Raw genomic sequence first — 22971 nt, 5'->3', positions numbered from 1 at the left:
TACATCTCTCCAATTCATCTAAATTGCAGCAGCTCAATAGTTAGATGTGCAAATTTCATTTTATGTAAAAAATTAAGAACTCAAATTTAGTGGTTGTTAGGGTGGAATGTTGCAAAGAAATGTGTATCTTTATTTTGTAGTATATGACCATATAATAATTTGTTTTACTTGCAAACAAGCTTCTCAATGATCCTTGAAGGATTCTAAGACTTTATGTTGCTTACCTTATATTTCCTGTCTATAGCTTACTAAGAAGCAACCTGCATTTTATGTCAACTGACAAAGAGTAATACTGAAAAAATGCTGCTATTGTTTTGTTTAACCAGGAGTAGAGTGCAATAATTTGGTGACCAGAGAAAAACAGTTGCCACTGTAGGGCTTTCCTATGTTGTAAGTTATTTATTAGAAATAGCAATTTGACAGTTCAATAGCTATGTCTTGTTAAGACTGGGCTCTTTTACTCCAGCTTTTTTGAAAAATGTGTGTGAGTGTTTTAAATATATTGTCTCTTGAAATGACAACACAAATGGAGAACAATCGTGGTTTGCCCCTCCCCCCTTTTTATTATTTGAAATGTTTGCAAATATATGACTTTTTCCTGTGTATTTGCATGACTAAACACTGTGGCATGTTTTACATACTCAGGGAAGAGCTGTCTTATAATTAAAGTTACTTGGATATAAGAGCAAGTGTAATGGCCATCCAATGAGAGAAAAGTGTGGACATCCCTATGTATAGTTTTGTTTTTTACTGTTTTCTTTGGTATTTGAGAATACAAAAGGTCAGTATGTACTGTTTTTATTCACACTTCTGACACCAAATGTGTGGGGGTTTTCCATACCCATTCTGCAACTCTCTGGACACCTACTGAATGTCCTATAATTTAATTCAGTTCTGACACTAAGTACCCAGAGTTAGTGTCAGATTCCTCAGGTTTAAGGGCTCCTTCCCACACTTCAGATGCCAATCACAGTATTGGGTGCCCAGGGAACACACAAACTTTTGTCCAACTTGACTCAAAGTTGGGGATTCTCACTTGAATAATTTTCTGGAACATATCACAGAACTCAAGGGAACACTTATATTATTACAAACTAGAGGACTGGTGCACAAAATTCGTGCACTCGGGGGGTCCCTCAGCCAGGCCTGCACCCTCTTGCAGTCCAGGAGCTCTCAGGATGTCCGACTGATGGCTTAGGCCCACTCCCTGTGGGCCTAAGCCATCAGTCAGACATTCTTAGCGCTGCCACAGAGGCAGGAGAGGCTCCTGCCACCAGCCTCTGCGCTCACCAGCTGTGAGACTGGCTCAGGGCTTCTGGCTGAGCAGTGCTCCCCAGGGCAGCTTCTGCATTGACTGTCTGCCCCCTGGTGGTCAGTGTACATCATAGCGACTGGTCATTCCACCGTTCAGTCTCTTTGCATATTAGCCTTTTATTATATAGGATGATACAACTCAGGGACAGCCAAATGGAAGAGGTGCATAGGGCCAGATATGGGTCAGAGTGTTGAAGGGCTGTCATGCTCTTTCAGGGTTTGCCAGAACACGTTTTTTCTGTTGCTACCTTATTATAAATATCCCACAAAAGTATGTAGTATTTTTATAGAGGTAAAGCAACTACTGCAAGCCAGCATGATTATGAAATTATCATAAAAAAAATAGTGAGGTATATATTTCTCTTCTCTTTCCTTAATAGAGGAAAATACCTTAAAATTCACAAATTGATGGCATGTCTAGCAGGAAAGGCAGCCTCATGCATGATATTTTTAGAACTTTAAGATAGTGTTTGAAAAATCATTAAAATGTCACCATATAACTGGAGCAGTGTTGTATCATAGAACTAGGAAACTCTGAACTGAGTTGACCCAAGATTGTTCCTCATATCAGTGTTATCACTGGGTTCAGCTAAGGTGTGAAAATAAGGCTTGTGTTAATTAAATCAATTCCCTGCTAAGGCTCATATGATGGCCTTCTTTTAAGAGATATAAGTTGTATTCTTCCATTTTTAAAAATACTTCACATCATTAATATTTACATTGTTGAGTTTTTGTTTGAAATGAGAAAAAAACATATTTTATAGAAAAGGCTAACAAGGTATGTACTCAGTTTCACATCTCAATTTTCCAATATTTTGTCACAGCAGTTCATTCATCATGTTAATTTCATTTTTTATTTAAGCCATTTTAGTATAATAATGTGCCATGTTTTTCCAGACACAGGACCCAGTGCAATTATTTTGTTTATTTCTTGCAGGGTGTCCCAGATTTGGTTTGAAATGAGGGTTGACACTGGGTTATTCATTATGTGGCAACATCATCAGTTATGCATTCCGATTTCTAAAAAGTGGGCACTTTACTAGTATATTTGTCTTGACAACTTAGGGGTTGCTGTATGCAGCTTTTCACGTTATCTTCAGTGGTCATACAAATCAGGATTCAAATGCAATGGGTGTCTTTTTTGCAATCTGACTTTTGGCAGGCAGCCGCAGATTACTATTAAGTACACTGACAAAGATTTTTTTATTAAGTCTGCCATTTCCTACTACTAAATAGCCCCAGAAGAAATAGTAACAGCTGTACTAAATAATGACATATGAATTGCATTTACCTATAAGACCCTGAGCACCTAGCATAAGCGTAAATAATCAGGGCTTATTTTTCTCATATTTTGAAGAGTCTGGAGCTAAGCAGCCCATGGCTAGAAGAGCAACAGCAATACTCACGGGCACTCAGACTCTTGGCCTTTCTGCTCTGCTGTTCTTAACATGCTATTTGCCATCCTCATACTTGTCACCTTGTGGTTGGAAGATGCCTGCTGCACCTTTAGGACTTATTGCTGTTGTGTAGACAGGAAGAGTGAAGGACAAAGGGCAAGGGCTCTTCCCTATGAGGCTTTGCCTTTGAACGGAGGAAGGAACGTCCTTCCTTCTGCATCCCCCTCCTGCCAGGGATTTCCATCAATGTGTCGTTGACCTTGACTGTGTCACATGGTCCTGGCCATCTCTAGCTGCAATAAAGGCTATGAAATCAAGGGGTTTGGTCTACTTTTAAACCCTTAAAGTAGGAATAGCCAAAGAGAAAGGGCTTAAAAGTGAGGTTAGATCAGAGTGTCTAGTATTTATTGATTATTTTCTATAGGCCAGATGGATAACCCAACGTCCTACAATCTAGAAGAGTGAGATTTATGAGAGTAGGTGAAATGCCCAAAGCCTCAGTGCCGTGAAGAGGGAGAGACAGGATTGAAACCCCGGACTGTCTGGTCTAAGAGCTCATATCTTTTCACCGTGCCAAGGAGCCTCCTATGACAACAAATGAGAGGAAATTGGAAATGAGGTGGAAAGAAGGCTGGGCTTGTCTCAGTTCCTTCCCCAAATGCCTACCGATGATTGCTGTTGAAAATGAATACTCCTGCCCCAATTTGTTTTACCATTCTCATTTCTTATTTAAAGTTCTGAGTATTCAAAGTGGAGTCCAGCCCTGACTGGTTTGGCTCAGTGGATAGAGCGTTGGCCTGCAGACTCAAGGGTCCCAGGTTCGATTCCAGTCAAGGGCATGTACCTTGGTTGCGGGCACATCCTCAGTAGGGGGTGGGCAGGAGGCAGCTGGTCGATGTTTCTCTCTCATCGATGTTTCTAACTCTCTATCTCTTTCCCTTCCTCTCGGTAAAAAAATCAATAAAATATATATTTTTAAAAAACAAAGTGGAGTCCAAGAGAGGACCTAGTGTATTGGCATCACCTGGGAGCTCATTAGAAATGCAGAATCTCAGGCCCTACATGAGATCTCTGAATTAGAATCTGCATTTTCACAAGATCCCCAGCTGATTCACAGGTACATCAAAGTTTGAGAAGCCTTGTGCCATATGCATCCTTTAGAAAGGCCTTCTCTGACCATATGGTCAGAAGTTACCCACTTCCAGTCACTCTATCACATCTCCTCCTTCATTGTCTTCATAGCATTTATGGTTATCAGAGACAATCTGTTGCCGAAAGTTTATTTTGAAATTGTTCTCCACTCTATAAAAATGGAAGCTTCATCAAGATATAGGCTTTTCCTCTCTTGTTTAGGATCATAAATCCAACATGTAAAGAGTGTCTAACAGTAAAAAATAAGTATTTGATTGTTGGATGGATAAATAAATGAATGCATAAATGATGTCCAATTTAGGAAATTTGACTATTTGGAGATGGAACACAGTAACATTCTTGCTTTTTCTTAATTATCAAAGCTGCGTGTCTCAAGTGCACATTCTGATGAATAGATTGTTTGGTTGTGTTCTGCTTGATTTAAATCAAAGACAATTTGACATGTATTTACCAAAGTCAGTTCCCTCTCAAAATGTGTTCATGCTGTTGGTGTTGAATAGCCCTTTCACTTCAAGTAGAATCTCTGCTGTTGGTTAATTTTTTGTTCTTGTTGACTCTGGGTTTGTCTTTCAGTTTCTGAGAATCTCAATTTGGTCCCATTATTTGAGACAACTGAAGTTGTTCGTTTAAAAAACTACATATTCTCCAAAAGGATAGGCGTTAAGCCACTCATCAGATACTAATTAAGTCTTACATGATTATATGTACTTTGAATATTTTAATTTTCAATGTGGAACATAGTAATAATGTCCCTTTCACTTGCTGAAATATTCTGCCTGATTTTTTTTGTTTGCATAATGAAAGGACACATGCAAAAATTCTAATAGTAGCAGCCTGAAGAAAGAACTATTATAAAAATTAATACTTTTTTTTTTGAGGATATAGGTTTCGGTTTCAAGGAGATCTATACCAACTCTTATCAAATCCTATATAATAAAAGGGTAATATCCAAATCGACTGAATGACTGAACAACTGGTCGCTATGATGTGCACTGACCACCAGGGGGCAGACGCTCAACGCAGGAGCTGACCCTCCATGGTCAGTGCCCTCTCACAGGGGGAATGCTGCTCAGCCAGAAGCCGGGCTCATGGCTCACAGCTGGTGAGTGCAGTGGTGGTGGCGGGAGCCTCTCCAGCCTCTGTGGCAGCACTAAGGATGTCCGACTGACAGCTTAGGCCCGCTCCCTTCGGGCTCCCGGTCTGCGAGAGGGTGCAAGCCGGGCTGAGGGACACCCCCCACCACCACCACCCCCGAGTGCATGAATCTCGTGCATTGGGCCTCCAGTATGTGATAAAATTTAAAATGAAGAGCTGAGATAGATGCTTAAAGCGACTGAAGAAATTTAATCACATCTGTATTTTACTGTATTACCTATATTTAAAAACCCAAAGGTTGTCACCAATATCATTGTCTCCTAGAATCTTCTTAAGGCAAATAGTATAAGCTGGGGTTCATAAGCTCAGTTGCCTTTAGAGACTGGGGTGGGGGGGCAATGTGATGAGTGAAATGCAGTGATATTCCATGGTGAGATCTTGAGACCTAATACACATGGACTACTTCACCAAGTCAGTCCATTTTAAAGAAGAAGTTTCAGTATTCTGTAGTCAATCAAAATATACCTATGGACTAAATTTCTTCTATTCATCAGAAGCTTATGATTACTGGACAAAACTTGGTTAAAGTAATTATTAGTCTACTTTTTATTTAAAAGTTTCTAGTTTTATTACTTTGAGAACGGAGACATAATTTTAATGCTTTTTGGTGAATTTAACATTTAAAAACTTTTTTATAATTGAATGACCAGTTACTTAAAGCACCAGATAAATATGTATTCAGAAGATGAATAACTTCAGGCTGAGAGTTTTAAAAGCCATATAACTTGACTCCCTGGTTGGACATACATTCTTAGTGAAATTCTCCTTATCCATCAGAATTCATCTAGGCGTCGGTATGAGGGAATGTTCTCAATTTAGGGATTATCACTGTCATGCTATTGTCATGGATGATGGTAGCATCACCGGGACAGGCTGGAAACCATGGACAGAAAGGTCTGCAAGTACCTGAGTCTCGGGCTTCAGCATCTTGTAGAGAGGCAATGCTTGGGACTGGCAGGACATCATGGGTTTGTGCTTCAGTGAATGGTAGAGGGGTGGTGTTTCCCCTTTTGCTTTTATTTTATACTAGAGGCCCAATGCACGAAGATTCATGCAAGAGTAGGCCTTCCTTCCCCTGGCTGCCGGCACTGGCTTCCCTCTGGCACCCGGGACCCGGGCTTCCCTCCTCCAGCCGCTGGCAGGTACCCGGGACCCAGCCTGGCTTCCCTTGGGCCGCCCGCAGGCACCCTGGACCTGGGCTGGCTTCCCTCCGGCCCCGGCTTTGTGAGGAAGGACGTCTGGAATGACGTCCGGTCTAATTAGCATATTACCCTTTTATTATTATAGATATGGGTTAATGTGGAATGGATTTGCCAGTGGGAGGAAAATAGACTATTGGGTGCTAGAAGCACAAGTCCCAGCGATTTTGAGAACTGCTAGTTACTAAATAGTTTCTTGAGGTAGAATCTATTTCTGTCAAAGATGCTGTGAAGATTGCTGAAAGGGTAACAAGGGGTTTAGAGTATGACATAAACTTGTTTGATAAAGCAGCGGCAGGGTGGGGGAGGATTGACTCCAATTTTGAAAGAAGTTCTACTGTGGGTAAGGTGCTATCAGAAAGTGCTATCAGAAAGCACCACGTGCTACAGAAAAATTGTAAAAGGACGAATCAGTTGATGCGGCAAACTCCATTGTTGACTTGTTTTAAGAAATTGCCACTTGAGCAATCACCACCCTGATCAGTCAGCAGCTATCAACACCCTTCACCAGCAAGACTCTTCACCAGCAAAAGGTTAGGGAACGCTAAAGGCTCAGATAATGCTTAGCATTTCTAGCAGTAAAATATTTTTTTTAATTTTTTAGACAGTGCTATTGCGCACTTAGACTATAGTAACTATAACTTTCGTATGCAATGGGAAACCGAAAAATTCAAGTGAATCTCTTTATTGCTATATTTGCTTTATTTCATTGGTCACTAACTAAAGCTGCAATATCTCCAAGGTATGCCTGTAGATGCAAAAATTCTAAACAAAAAAAAGTATTTATTAATTTAATCCTCTCAACAACCCTGTGATGTAGGCAATACTATCATCAATGTTTTCAAAAGTTAAGTAACATGCCCAGGGTTACAAAACTCGTAAGTGGCAGTCAGGACTTGAAGCCAAGCCTTGTTTAGCTTCAGTTTGATCTCCTTTAATCACAGTATAAATGAATATATCCACAATATCATGTTGTGATGAAAATATAAATTGTGCAAATTTGTATCCATTATAAAAATGTTACCTGGTCATTGATTAAAAATACGGAAAAAATAGGAAAGTATAGAAAAATGAATAAGGAAATGCAGCATTTCTAGGATCCTTTTGGGAAAAAATATCTTTCACACATCCATTCATCTATTTCCATCCATTCTTTTTCTATGTCAATTTCAGTTTTTTAAGCAATGGATTTATCCTATAATAAACCTCACTTCTAGGAATTCTTATATAAAACTTCATTTCTTTTTGTTGAAATTAAAGACCATTTTATTATGCTTGGATCCCTTAAGAAAGAAGAAAACTAACATTGAATGGCCTACTATCAATAAAATACTTTGACCCACCAGTTATCCCTTTTCTTAGAAAAGGCACTTTAAAAGTTGAAAATGAGTAAGTATTGCTGTACTGTATATGCTTTAGGGACATTAGAAAACCATCTAGTTTTTCTCTTCTGAATAAACTTTATGTTCTTCTGCTTATTTCTTAGGTTCTCCTTATCCTCAGCCCTTTAATCATAGTTACCATTTTCCTTTAAGCCCTCTCGAAGTCCATCTACTCCTTTGAGTCTAGACTGGTACATACTAATGTGTATTATATCTCATCACTACTGATTATAATGAAAGGATAGCTTTTAAATAACTGCATTTTATGTACTTTACCCCCATCAAAATGGCTGTTAAAAATAATTAAGACACTCATTCAAGGTATAAGCCTATCATGATCCTTGAGATAATAGACATTATCCATACTTAGTCACTTATATCAATCTTGTCATTGCAAACCTGTAAGAACTTTCATACTGATAGTTTCCCATCACTTACTCCCTTAAGAATCAAATTTCAAGATATATAATCCCTTTCTTACTCATTCTTCTTTCCTGGATTAATGCAATCAGAAAGCTTTCATGATGAATATTTCTATTTGCTATACAGTATGGCCTGCAAATAAAAATGTCAGAAGTTCTCAATGCAGGGTGAAGTCTACATCAAGACACTGAAAGATTAAATGCATATATTTCTAAAATATCACTAAAACGACAGTAAAGCCCAGCTGATATGGCTCAGTGGTTGAGGGTCGACCCATGAATCAGGCGGTCATGGTTCGATTCCCAGTCAGGGCACATGCCTGAGTTGCGAGTTGCAGGCTCCATCCCCAGTAGAGAATATGCAGAAGGCAGCCAATTGATGATTCTCTCAGCCACTTATCTCTCTCCTCCCTTCCCCCCCTCCTCCTCCTCCTCCTCCTCTTCTTCCTTTTCCTCCTCTTCCCCCTCTTTTTCCTCCTCCTCTCCCTTCCTCCCTGAAATCAATAAAAATATATTTAAAATTAAAAAAATCTTCAGTGGAAAATTTTTTTGAGGTTTGTGTTCCATAAAATCAGAAAGCACAAATTCATAGGTGTACTGTTCCTTTATTGCACTCATCTGCTCAGAAAAGAGTCACCAAACATCTAGGGATACTGATGAAAAAGAAAAAGTCTTGCCTTTGATAAGCCACTAATGGGGAGTGACACAAATAACTAAAATGCATTATTCTGTATAGTAAAGCAGAGCTGTAGAAAAGTGTTTTGAGCAAGTGATATGATTATTTCTGAGTAGGAATGGAAGAGAGTGGGAGAAGTGAGGGGAAGGCTCCTCAAAGGATATGACAGTTTCAGAAGGAAAATATTTGGATAGGATGGTATAACATAAACCAAAAATCAGATTCTTATAACAAGCTATTGGGACCACTGAGCATAATAGTTGATTCAGACACTATGGAAATCTGGCATCAAAGTCACTCTATATAGAGATGGAATATGGTAATTTGCTTTGACATGGGGCTCAGTTTGTTGGTGGGTTAAGTGTCTCCCGTCACCGACTATTTCTGTGTTTTTTTGGGTGGTGGGCCTTTATTGTTTTAAGTAGCTTTCTTGATCTTCTATATTTAAGAAACTCCTGGGAGGAAGAATGAGAACTCCGTACCCAAGATATGTGTAAAATATGTGTAAGACAGGTCTATGTCTTTGTTTTCTAGCTTCTAGCACAGTGTTTGCCATATGGTAAGCATGTCTTTAAAAAAAAACAACACATTTTGGAATGCATGGATATTTATGAACAATGAGCGTAATGATTATCAAAGCATAACAGGATGAGAGAATTTTCTTTGTATTTATTTTTTACCTAAGTAAAATTCCAGTGTTTCTCTATATAAATGACTATTCTAAAACTACTTAATTGTATCACTGATTTGTTAGAAGATTTTGACTGCTTGTTAAAGAATAAAGCTTTCTTTAACATAAAGCAATTTACCAGAATAATTATCCATCCTGGTGCAGATTTCTTACCTTCTTGAAAATGTTGCCACATCCTATCCACGGATGGACATAAAATATCATGAAATATCAATATAAAGAATGCGATTTTCTATTTGTGTTATTTATAGGTTTTCATAACTTAGGAATCATAACAGCATTGCTTTTATGAAGTCTCTAAGGAGAGACTATGAAAAAGGGGTTATCAGGTGTAGGGTAAGAAGCTTTTGAAATGAGAGCAATAATCCTTAGATCAACGCATCCATATTGGTAAAATAGACTGCTGTTCTTGAGTTCAAAGGGGTCAGTTGTTAGAATCTGTTTCTTAATAGAGTAATTTTATGAAGATATCATAAAAACCACATGGGTATGCCTTCATAGAAAATTATTTTTAATAAATGGCTTAAATAAAACAGGAAATGTATCATTGTTTCACAGTAGAAGACCTATAATCCCAAACTGAGAAAAATAGACTTTTTTTAAATTACATTTTAGGAGAAACACAGACTTACTCATACCCAGAATTTTTAGAAAAAATTCTAGCACTTGAGACCTTGTTATAATTTTCCTCTTCACTCCAGTCAAATTGGTTGGTCTACTATGACTTTTGCTCTTTCGCATCATCACACTTGGGCATGGGCCGTTTCCTCTCAGAATGCCATCTCTTCCCCACTCTACACCACAATTACCCACTTCTCACTGTTAGTGCAGATCCACAATTTACCCCACCATTAATCCCTTTATAAGAGTTCTCTCCTGCCTTTGATGTTTTGTAATACTTACCATCTTTGCCTCTATTAGATATGAGAGGCAAATCTATGGCATAGATACATCTACAGCATAAAAAAGAGTCTAATTACTTTATCTCTATACCCTCTACTTTTCTTTCTTATTTCTTTTCTCTTTTCAGAACATAAGGAAACAGGGCTATGTGACTGGTTTGCTATCGAAGATTTCATACTATGAAATAGTATACTATAATTGACTTAGAAATGGGAACCTTGGCAAGTTGTATAAACTTGGGTAGGCCTTTAATACACTCTCAGGCTTGGCTTAAATTTTTTCATACATACTCTGAATTTATTAGATTATGTCACTTCTCCTTGGCATTGACCTTATTAAAAGAATGGAAACTGACTATGACATGTTTTTGCACAATTAGTCACATCAAAAAAATCTTCCTGATGTCATCAATAGCTAATCAGAGCTACTAGTCATGTGATATTAGTAAATACTAGAGGCCCAATGCATGAAATTCGTGCAAGGGGCTCAGCCCCCACTACTGTAGCTGCCACCTCTGCCTCAGCCCCCGCCGCCACGGCTTCATCTGGAGGTCTTCTGGAAGGACGTCCGGAAGGACGTCTGGTCTAACTAGCATATTATTATATTCTAGATAAAGTCTAGATGTGATATATAATATAAATATGGCACTTATGGGTATTAGGATAATCAAAATTATTTCTCCTAGGTTTTATGCAATATTAAAAGTATCTCAAGGAGTTTGCTCCTTCACTGCTTTTATGGGCCATAAAATTGAAACTATGGAATAACTGGATAAGATGTTATACAAGGTCCCTTTCAGCCCTCCCCACTCCTATGAAAATACACAAGGCCATTGTCTGGAATAATCCTTGTGTAATACCTTGTATAGTCAAGATGGGACCTCTTTTCTCTTGTTCTGGATGCCTATGTTTTTGGAATTGGATGAGTTTAGTGTCTAGGTTTTCCTGAAGGTACTTTTTCTCCAAAACTGCCCTTGGCTACTTGGGCTTCATGAGGACATGCTGGTCTGTGAGCTGTTCTAGAAGTCCGGAAATATGAGTGGTTGCCTTCGATGGAGAATATGTAGGTAGTTAAGGCCTTTCACTATAGGTCATGCTAAGTGGTGGGTGAGTTCTCCTGTTAAGACATGCCATCAGAAGGGGTTTGAGGATTGTTTATAGTTGTCTGAGGACAGCTTTTCTCTAATTCATAATTTTATCCAGGGCAGGTCAGCTTGCTATATTTGTGATTTAATAAAAAAGATCCTAGAACTTACAGGTTCAAGTTCCATCTCTGCCACTAGCTAGCAGTATGACCTTAGGGCAGGCATTTTGCCTCTCCTAATTGCAACTTCTCCAGCTGCAATATAAAATAATTAGACTAGATAATTTCTAAGGCTTCTTTTATTGCAAGGATGTTTAATTCCATAGTCATACTATATGACAAGAAGGTTTATAGTATGCTGGGTCACAATCTAGGTAAAATTGAGAATTGAAGGCCCTATTTTCCGAATCTTCCATCTGAGCTCACCAGAGGAAGAGAATACTCAGTGTGTGTGCCACATGCATGATTACCAGCCAGAAAAAAAAGTCCTGTTCTGGCCTAAGGTTTTGAAATGGAAGTGCACACTCTTTTTCTGATGCTCCCACAGATTCAATTGGGAAAACCTAGTAAATACGTTTTCTGTGGTTAAGTAAAAAAGAGCTTAGGGAGTGTCATGTATAGCATTGTAGATGGTCATGTGAAATTCCCAAAGGTCCGTGGGTAACTTAGGGTCCTATTTGAGGAGGAAAAAGACAAAAGTAGACATTAGTATCCATGCTGAAGTTAGTGAAAATTTGCATTTCAATGCCAGTCCTTAAATGGTTTGATTCTTATAAACCCTACATTTTATGGATTTTGATGTTACATAATGGTGAAATGAATAGAATTGGGAAGTATTTGAACTTCAAATGTACTTGCTGATGCACCTTTTTTTTTAAACCACCTATATTCAAAAACCTAGGATCAATTATGTAAAGTTTAAGTTTTAAAAGTTTTGATAAAGCTGGGTCATTATACTTTCTCCTTTTCTAGCAAGTTAACTCTCAAATAAGAATATATTTGGGAGAATGGTTATTTCAGATTTTCATTCTCAGTTGCTCTTTCTCATTTAATCTAGAAGGGAGCAGCAAGCTTTTTCTGAAAAGAACTGATAGTAAATATTTTAGGCTTTGTGGGCCATATAGTCTCTATCAAACTTAATTCTTCCTCCATAACAGAAAAGTAGTCATAGCTCATATGTAAACAAATGGATGTAGCTGTGTTCCAATAAAACTTTATTTATAAAAACAGATAGATGACTAGTTGGTGGGCCAAAGTTTGCAGATTCCTAATCTACCTAATTAATTAACAAGTGATTCCTTCCTCAACCCATTTCAATACTAGATGATTTTATACTGAAAATAACATTAGAATGGGGGATCTGTATACCTGACTCTTATTTATGGCTCTTCTAATTACTAGACATGATTCCCTGGAAAGTCTCATTGACATGGGTCATTATGTTTAGTACTTAACATGTGTTAACAAAGAGCTAATCAGATTGTTGTTGTGTTTTGTGTCTTTGGTAGTCCTTTAATTATCAGATCATAGAAAATTTCATAACCTTAAAAAATGTAGGTTAGCTTAGGACTCAGATCCATAGGACCATGCTTCTGGTCTAGAGGAGAGGGAGGAAAGAAAAGAGTTTCTTTATAGCATGGTCTAGAAGTGCTCATGTTCTAGAATCATAACATACATAGTGCAGAATTATGCACTGTTAAAACAGGGGAGTGAGGTGTCAATACCAGAAATAATAAAGAAAATGTTGGCTTAATTTCTGATTTAAGAGGTTAAGATGGGGAGAGTCAGAAATATGCAAGGAGGTTCAATGACATCCTAGAGTCAAATGGGCAGAGTATTAGGAACCCAGCAAACTGGTGGTTTCAACCACAATAATGAGAAATGGAAATCTTGCACTCTCTGCGATGGTTGTACAAATCCTTGTCAGCTTCTTTCTTATCCAAGACTTTCCTTTAATGAACTGAGGGATTTTTCCCACTCTTGTCTCATAAAACATATATGCACTTAGGCAATTGCTGGCACCTAACAAACACATGGTAAATAAAGGCAGAACCATAAAATGTTGATGTACAGAGATCATTTGGAAATCTATTTTGGAGAGTAAAAACGAATATGTGTTAATCTCTTGGTAGTTTGCCACTACGTTAACCCATCTGGAATGCTTTAGTATGCCCCCAAAATCATTTTCTTGTACACTTAAAATATGTCCCCTGACCTACATGAACTATATTTACAATCTTAATTTAATTAGGAAATCATAGCATCACCGCTAGAGACCCAGGACCTTTTATGTTAGATTTTACTGAGATTATTACAGTCATTACTTGGACTCAAGTGAGTGAGATGCTATCATTTTTCAATTAAGAAAAAAATAATACCTTATGGTTTACCATTATGTACTAGTATATGCGAATTTCTACAAAACAAAATTTCTAAAGTTGTCAGAATCCCAGATCATTATTTGGTGAGTTGATGAGCATGACTGGAGAAAGAAGTTCTAGTTGAGAGTTGATTGTTCCTGAATTAAATATTTAATGTCACCCTGATTATTAATGCCTGACACAAAGATTTAAAAGAAATAATATCATTTATTGAATTTTACAGTCATTTGAGACTTCCGTGTAAGTCTATTTCCTTATTTTGAAAAAGAAAACTAAAAATAATTTTAGTAGTTCATCTTTTGTTTATGATTGGTTGCATCATTTTATGATTGAACTATGAAAAAGTCAGAGTTCTTATAAAATTAGCATATAAGCGGTTTTATCAAACTTGGCATTATTGACATTTTGGGGTCTGATAATTCAGGGAGAGATGTTCTGTGTATTGGAGGATTTTAGCAGCAGCCCTGGTCTCGACCCACTAGATGCCAGAAACACCCACATCCCAGTTTTGACAAACCAAAATGTTTCTAGACATTGGTGAAATCTCCCCTGGTTGAGTGGCATTGATATAAAGCAACTGAGCCATTACCCTATAACATATAGCATTAATGAATAGAAGAGGGATTATATTAATAATGTTTCAGTAGTAGTTGAATTTTGGTGTTGAGGTGAATAAATTTGTGTTATTCGGTATTTGTGAGTGGTGTATTATTATGCAAAACTTTTTAAGGAAGCCCATTATTTAGACATAAAATAGCCTTCCACAAAGGGCTCTCTCTCTGTCCCTCCACTCTTGCATATATGTCATGTTATCAATATCATGCTGTGGTTGTAATAAGAGGATTGTATTAGAAGACTCCATCCTTCAGTGGGATATTGTGTGCAGAGTAGCCTTGATGGAGTTATATCTAAGAATAGAAAGTGAATTGGACTTTATATTGGGATGTCCGTGAACTAGCTGGATCACCTTCAAACCTCCCAGCACACATTTGTCTGGATAAATCAGACTCCTTACTTTTCCTTAAGGTCAAGAAATCTGAATTATTTATCTTTGTCTCCCCAGCTCAGTGGCTGGCACAAGAGAAATAGATGCTTTAAAATTGGATGAATAGGTTGAATCTATTTGTTGATCTTGTAGACAAAGAGTTCCCATTATGTTTTCAACATTTGTTCTTCCTTTTTCTCCTTTATCCTTACACTTTCATTCCTACCAATTTCTTACTGGCCTCAATTCTTCACAGAAATCCTATTCCTTCACTGGCTCAAAGGATGGCCAAGACTTTGTTGCTTTGACTTCTATAAACCTGAGAAGAACCCAGAACAACAACAAAAAATACCAGTAAGGAATTTTAATGTAGGACATTGGGAAATACCAGTGAGAAAAATATTGAATCATTTCAGCACCCACCATCAATGTGATAAAATTGTTTCTGCTACAAATTATTAAGGCAATCCTTTTTATTTTTTTAATTGATTTCTACATTAGAAATAAAATCCTTTTTATTTTTTAATTGATTTCTACATTAGGATTCCTATAAACTTCTCATCTTAAGTAATTTTCAATGTACTCTGTAACTCTTAAATATAGACCAATTTCCTATAGAACTTAATTATTTTTGAAAATCGTTTACCAAGACCCTTTTTGAAGTTGGCAGTCCTTAAGAAAAAAGTACCTGTAAATTTTGAGAAAGTAAATGATAAAGCAAAGAGCAAAGGCTTTCGAATTGGATATTAATTATCTTGCTGCCTCTTGTATTCTACAAGGATGTAGGCAAGTTATTTAAAACTATTGAGGTTTACAGGAGTATCATTATCTTTAAAGTGGGACAATGTCTACAGATGTCATTATAAGAATTAGAGAAAAATAATTATTTAGGATGATATTTGCATAAAATAGGTGGTTGTAAGTCAGTCATTAGCACAAAAATGATTACGATTGGTGGTGATTGTGGAGGTGATGGTAGTGGTAATCATTAGAAATGGACATGTCATCTCTCTGGTAGCTTTCTTACACCCTTTTCTGGGTCAGGCTTAAGTAATATCTTCCCCTCCTTCCTGTGCCATATGTTGGTAATCTGTTGGCTATCAACTAATCCTTGCTAAGCAGCTAAGATCCCTTCCATAGTATTTATATCTTAATAGAGGTGTTCTTTAACATCAGGTATAGGCTCAAAGATCTGAATGAAGATGGAGACTAAGTGACACTACCCTTATTGTTCTGTCTTTTCCTGATGATTTGTTTTCTCCACTCCAGGACCCCAAAACCAAGTGTATCAGTTAGCTTTTGCTACATAACCAATTTTCCCCAAACTTGTAAACAATAATAGTTTATTTTTTCTCATGATTCTTTGAGTAGGCTATGTGGGTTCTTCTATTCCAAATGGTGTTGACTGGAATCACTTATGTAGTACCATCAGTTTGGAACTCAGCTGGGCTGGAGCATCCTAAAGAATATATATCCAGTGCCTTAACTGGGGAGGATGGAATGACTGGGAGTTGTATAGCTTTCTCTCCCTCTCTCTCCATCTTTATCTCTATCTCTCTATCTTTGTCTCTATCTCTATCTCTACCTCCATCTCTATAATTTCTATCCCTGGCTCTAGTTATCTCTGTCATTATTCATTAGTTGAGCCCTTGTTACTTTGCATAGAGGATGGATCCAAAGAGGGCAAATATGGAAACTGTGTAAGTCCAGAAGTCACACACTCTTTCCTGCCATATTCTTTTAGTCAAAGAAAGCCTCAGGACCAGCCAAAATTCAAGGGGAGAGGAAACATACTCTTGAAGAGAGATGTGTATGAATAAGAATGTGAAAATTAGTTGGTGGCCACATTTGCAGACAGTCTGCCACTCTTTGGAAATCATTCCATTCCACCCCATGTTTTACCTTCTCTTCCTCCTGCATCCCTTTCTATAGTTCTCCTGTCAGGATTAGTGAAATCTATGGTTTCTCAGTTTACAAGGGGTGAGTGGTTATCATTATTCTCTTTAGTGCAGTATAATTACTAGAAAGTACATGGGTGTAGAGACAAAGAGACCTACAAATAGATGCCAGGTCTACTAATTCCTAGTTGTATGACACTATGCATGGCACATCAGCTTTTTTACCACAGGCTTCTCATCTACCAAGTAGAGTAGATACAACTTAACTTATAGGGTTAATATGAGGTTTATGTTACTATAATTTACACACAGTGATTAATTGAAACTTAATAGATGCTCAATAAATGCTAATTCATCTACTTCTTGTTTCTATCTCTTTCTCCCAGTTTTTCTTTTACCTTTTTCTGGAAGAGGAATTAAAACACACACACACACACACACACACACACACACACACACACACACACACACACAACTTCTAAACACTTCTTACAATAATCAAACACATTTGTCCTAAGCCTTGTAATAGTTTCCAAGATTTAGAGAGCATTTAATGATAACTACTCTTCTCTTACACTGATTGCCTTATCCTTTCTGGAATTTGCCATGTAATTTCTACCTTGAAGTCTTGGTTCACATTTTCCTCTTGCCTAGTAATCCATCTTCTTTGCCTGCTCCTAGATCCACGTGAACTCTTTTTTCTTTTAAAGGCATCATCTAATGTTTCTGGTACCTAATATTTACAACTTTGTGTTTTCATTTATATTATGACCCTAAACTCCTTTTCTATCAGTTTTATGCTTCAGAGTGATTTTAGGGATCTTTTAAACCTTCCCATCAACTACCCACTCTAAATTTCACACACTGTAACTAGAACTAAACAACTGGCAACTTTTCAGTAACAGCATGTTGACTTGAATTCTTCCACAGAACACACAAGAAGTGTTACAACCTTGTTTTTAGGGCCACACATCCATGAAAGGGTCTGGAAATTGCATTACTCAATGTCTTGGTAAGTCCTGTGGGAAAATAAATATATAAATAGAAACTAATAACAATGATTAGGTAATTTTTGAGAGAACAAAATTGAAGTAAACACATTAGCTTGCTTGATTCATGCATTATTTTGTGTAATTTGAATTTCCATTAAAAATTCCTAATAAGTGACTAAGCATTAAAAACATAATAAATTGTGAATGAGAATCTGTTTTTATCATATTATATACTTGTTATATATGGAATATGCAGGGACTTTATTCTTTTGTATGTGTTGCTGGATAATAATTTTAAAATTTATGTCCTTGATAAATATTGTCAGGACTATGTCCTAAGAGTAAATAGCTAGATCACAGTTCTTACCAATTCATTAGCATTTTTTATGACTAAACACCATTTCTTTGGTCTTTCTGCCTCTAAAATTCTCTTTCAGTAGATACTTCACTCTAAATCCAAAAGCAAAAGTCATCTGCCCTTTCTAGACTACTCTAATATTTTTCAGAGTTAAAATTAAATTATTTAGCTCAATCCCCAGTAAACTTAACCGAAAGTTTTCTCCCAGAGTGTTTGCTGCTTAACTGGCAATACTCAACTGAAAGAAATTTAGTCAAGAGCAGAAATGCATGGTCCCACGGCAGATCGGTGTGTTATTTCTGATTTGTGTACATGCAACTCTCTCAGTGAAATTGTTGGTGCTCATTAAAAGATAATTACCCCAGCGTTGGTCCAGTTATTTGAATTTATCACCGAAAGACACTTTCATGATTTCAAAGGATTCAAAGAATAATTCATCAAAGTATTTTCATTTCTATGATATTTTCTGAAAATGTATTTCCACCAATATTGTTAAGTAGCATAGATTTAAAAAAAAAAAAAGGAAATGTTTATGCTTCCATTTACCTTTCCTCCTCTGTTAACTGTTTCATGGATTTTTTTCTGATTTTAATACCGACATATTTTAATTTTTAAATGTAGGGAGTGGCCATTTCTAAGATTCAAATGGCTAGTGCTTTACATAGATTTATAACCACAAACTTTGATATCTTTCAGTATGTATTAATTTTTAAAAGAGGTTATAATAAAACCCCATGCATCCATTATGTAGCTGAAAATTCATCAACATTTAAAAGTGAATAAATATAAATTTGCTCTTATAAATATCAAAGTAAATAATTCTTTTTTTAAAAAAATATATTTTATTGATTTTTTACAGAGAGAAGGGAGAGGGATAGAGAGCCAGAAACATCGATGAGAGAGAAACATAGATCAGCTGCCTCCCGCATACCCCTGACTGGGGATGGGCCCACAACCAAGGTACATGCCCCTGACCGGAATCGAACCCGGGACCCTTCAGTCCGCAGGCTGACACTCCATCCATCGAGCCAAACCAGCTAGGGCAAATAATTCTTAAGAGTCATTTTGTAAGTTGATATATTAAGTTGAACAAAGGAATTTTATTGCTCCTTAAGCTATTCAAACTAACCTTTATCTTCACTCCTAGAATTATAATTAATACTTTTATTTAACTTTATTTTTATTGTTGACACTATTACAGATGTCTCCATTCCCCCCCCCCAACTTTTGCCCACCTCCTCCCAATCCCTACCTCTGTTCCCTCTAGTTATCAATCACCACACTGTTGTCTGTATTAATACTTCTAAAATTCCTGAGTTTATAATATCAGTTTATCTTAATCCCTCACTTTCTTTTCTACTGTTTTGCTGCTTGAACTTCTCAGACTTTTAAAAAATTAATTGATATTTCTGCTTCTTACTCTTAGGGGAGAGCTACTTGCTCTTGTAATAATCCTGTGGCATTATTCTGATTTCTTCCAACTCAATAAGAGGTCTATTCAAAGGAAATTGAAGGCCTGCCATTAAATTCTAAAATAATTCTCTCTTTGTCTTTTTAGCCAATCTTGCATAAATGCTCCTCCCAAACTTTCCCTAACCAGTGACTTAAATTCCTCACACAAAACAACTGAAATGAATATATAAGGACATTAATAAAGAACCGTATTAATTAACACTAATAGCCATTAATAACTCACTTGCCTCTATCTCTGTACTAAATTCTGAGTAGCAAGCTTTTTAAGCCATGTAATGCTATGTCTTCTAGACAAGAAATTGAGTAAAGCTAAAACATCTGCTGCATTATTCAATACACTTTTCTACTAAATGTACTTTTTTTTCTAGTTGAACAAAGTAGAACTAATACTACTCTCTTATTTTGACTCGAGAATACCTATTTAGTAATATCCATTTTCTTTAAATGACAGTTCTTTCATTGAATTGAAGCTCATTTTGAAGCTCATTTTATAAGCTAGATACACAGAAATGGGGCTTCTTGACCAAGTGCATTATCTGCTGGCTTTTTCCTGTCCCACACTCACACATTTCCATCCCTCTGACACTTCCCTGGGAATCTAAGAATCCCAATTAAAAGTCATGGTTCCTCAATGACTGAATATTTGATAATATTTAAAAATATGGTTATACATTTATGATATAGTGGCATATATTCATTCTGCTTTTTAGATAATAGATCAATGATAGATAGGTAGATAGATAAGTAGATAAGTAGCTATGCTGCCTCAAATTTTCATCAAAAGAAACTGAAGGAGTGAAGTGGGTGGAACTAAACAGGACTATACAGCATTCAGACTTGTTGAAGCTGGGCAGTGGGTGTACCAGAGTCAGAGTTCTGCAGAAAAACAGAACTAGTGGGAGATACATATAATACTTATATCTATATCTACCTATATAAAATCTTTTCCTGATTTAGATATTCAAGATCAGTACCAACCAGAAATCAAGCTGCACACTTTTGATTTGTCTGGGTTTTTTTCTATATATATGTTACACTCAGTAAAATGCTGACTTCATGATGTAAATAAATAAACTGAAAATAATGATATCAGAATTGGTATAAAACATAGATGACTATAAAATCAAGAGTATGCACAGGATTTTGAGTATTTTTTCTGAAAAATAAACTAAAAAAGATGATTAAAATAATGATGGTGATAATAATTATCTGATAGGCAAAGCACGTAGCCAAATTCCCAATAATCCATAAATATGCAAATACATAGGGCTGTACAAAATATATAATGAGGAAGTATTTTTCTTATTTTCATTTCTTCATTAAAAAATTTATTATGGAAAAGGCTCTTTTAAATACTAGTAATAACAGTAAGTCATCTATATCTCATATAAAGGTGAGATATAAAAATATATGCATTTGCTTTGTAGATGTGTGATTTGTATATTTTTATAATAGAATATAACAATAAAGTATCATATTCTAATAAGATCAGTTTAGTGTACCAATTTTATAAAAGATAGACGTAATATGTTTTGAGGAAGGACTACTTTCGCATATTGACACAAACTCTCAGGATGGGCCAGGAAAAACCAGCTCCAGCTTTCATGCAGCTTCAATTCTCCAGTGCTGAGAGCACTTAAACAGCCTCAATATGCTGCACTCAAAATCAGTGAAAGCAGACCAATACCTCGACACAACATGAAAACAATTTTTTGACACTATTTTAAAATAGTTACGATTCACAGGCATTTGCAAGGACATGAGAGGGAGAGAGAGACAGAGAGAGACCCCAGTTGTTCCCAATAGTTACAACTTACATAATTATAGTGTAACTAGCATTCCCGTTGCAGGAAAAATCCTGCAATAGGATTTCCTGCTGCACTCTACCCCGCCTCCCCTCCGCTCTTGTCACCCGCCCTGCCTTCTCCTCCAGCCCGCCTGCTTTTCCGTTCGCCCCCAGCCCCGCCTCCGCTCCGCCCTTGTCACCCGCCCCGCCTTCTCCACCAGCCCGCCTGCTTTCCCCTTCGCCCTGGCCCTGACTTCGCTCCTCCCTTCTCCTCCCCCCTCCCGGCTTGCTTGCTTCTTCGAAGCTTTACTCCCTTCTGCAGCTCTTGGCTTCTTTCGACGCTGTCTTGATATGCAAATTAGCCACCATCTTTGTTGGGGTAATTTGCATACTCGTCCTGATTGGCTGGTGGGCGTGGCTTGGCTGGTGGGCGTGGCTTAGGTGAAGTGAAGGTGCGGTCAATTTGCATATTTGTCTATTATTAGATTAGATATCAAAACTAGGGAATTGCCACTGGTATGTGTGTATAGTTCTGTGCCATTTTATTACATGGGTACATTTGTGTGACCACCACAAGCAACATATACCAGTAGAACTATTTTATCACTACAAATGTTTCCCTCTTACTACCCTTATATAGTCATACTATCCCCTACCCTGCACCATCCCTACAGATAATCTGTCCTTTGTCTCCAACAATTAGAGAACGTTACATAAATAGAATCATGTAGCATGTAACCTTTTGAGATTAGCTTTTTTCACTGAATATAAAATGAAGTCATTGATGTCAAAAAAAAACAAAAAGCCTAGAACAAAATAAAAAATCAATTCACCAAATGTTAAATTATTTCTGGAAGTCAGTATTATGAAGGACGTTCATTTTCTACTTTATGCTATTTTACATTTCTCAAGTTTGTAAAATGTACACATATTATTTTTTCATATTCAAATAAATGTTTATGTACTATATAACTGCAATTGAGTATGAAAAATAAACGCACTAAAATTTTAAAAGGAAATGCACAAAACTCTTGACATTGAAAATAACCAAGCATTCTATACTATTTAATTTGTTGGTATTTTTAAATTTTTCATAATGCATTTGCATTTTCTTTGGAAAGTTTTGGCCCTTTTACAAATTACAAAAACTGTGAAGTTTCTAATGTCACCCATGAAATAAGAGTTTTCCCTTGATTACTGACAAATATCCTCTATTAAATTAAAGAAGACCCTCCTATTGCTTGCTTATCATGAAGTTTTTTTAAAAAAAAAACACACACAAAAGGATATTTAATTATATTTTAAAAATCAGTACTTATTGAGATTATGTTATGCCTTTGCTTCTTGGTAAATTATATTAAGATTCCCTAAAATTAAGCCATCATTGGCATAATCCCACATAGGCATGGTATAGTTCCTTTTAATATTCAGTACACTAATGTTTTGTTTAAGATCTTTGGATCAATATTTAAAGTGGTAAATATAGTTTTATAGTTTTGGTATCAGTTTTCCAGACTTGTAGATTGCATTCAGAAATTTTCAGGCTTTTTTGTTCTCTGAAGCTTTAAAACAATTATTTGTTCCTTTAAGGCTTGATAACATTGACCTTTAAAACCATCTGAAATAGGCTTTAGTGTGGAGTGATAAGCAGTGTGTGAGATGGACTCTTTCTTGACTTTTTTCCACAGTTATTGGTCTATTCAAGGTTATTACTTCTTTGGGGG

At 36.6% G+C, this 22971-nt stretch overlaps 1 protein-coding gene across 1 annotated transcript in view; it reads left to right on the top strand.

Moving 5' to 3' along the window:
• The window catches only part of KCNH8 (potassium voltage-gated channel subfamily H member 8), a 285990-nt gene that overhangs the window by 131746 nt on the left and 131273 nt on the right, over positions 1-22971 (top strand). The window lies entirely within an intron of this gene.

Source organism: Eptesicus fuscus, chromosome 18 (genome assembly GCF_027574615.1).
Source record: "Eptesicus fuscus isolate TK198812 chromosome 18, DD_ASM_mEF_20220401, whole genome shotgun sequence".
NCBI lineage: Eukaryota > Metazoa > Chordata > Mammalia > Chiroptera > Vespertilionidae > Eptesicus > Eptesicus fuscus.
The sequence above is the reverse complement of the archived record's forward strand: the minus strand, read 5'-3'. Positions and strand labels throughout refer to the sequence as shown.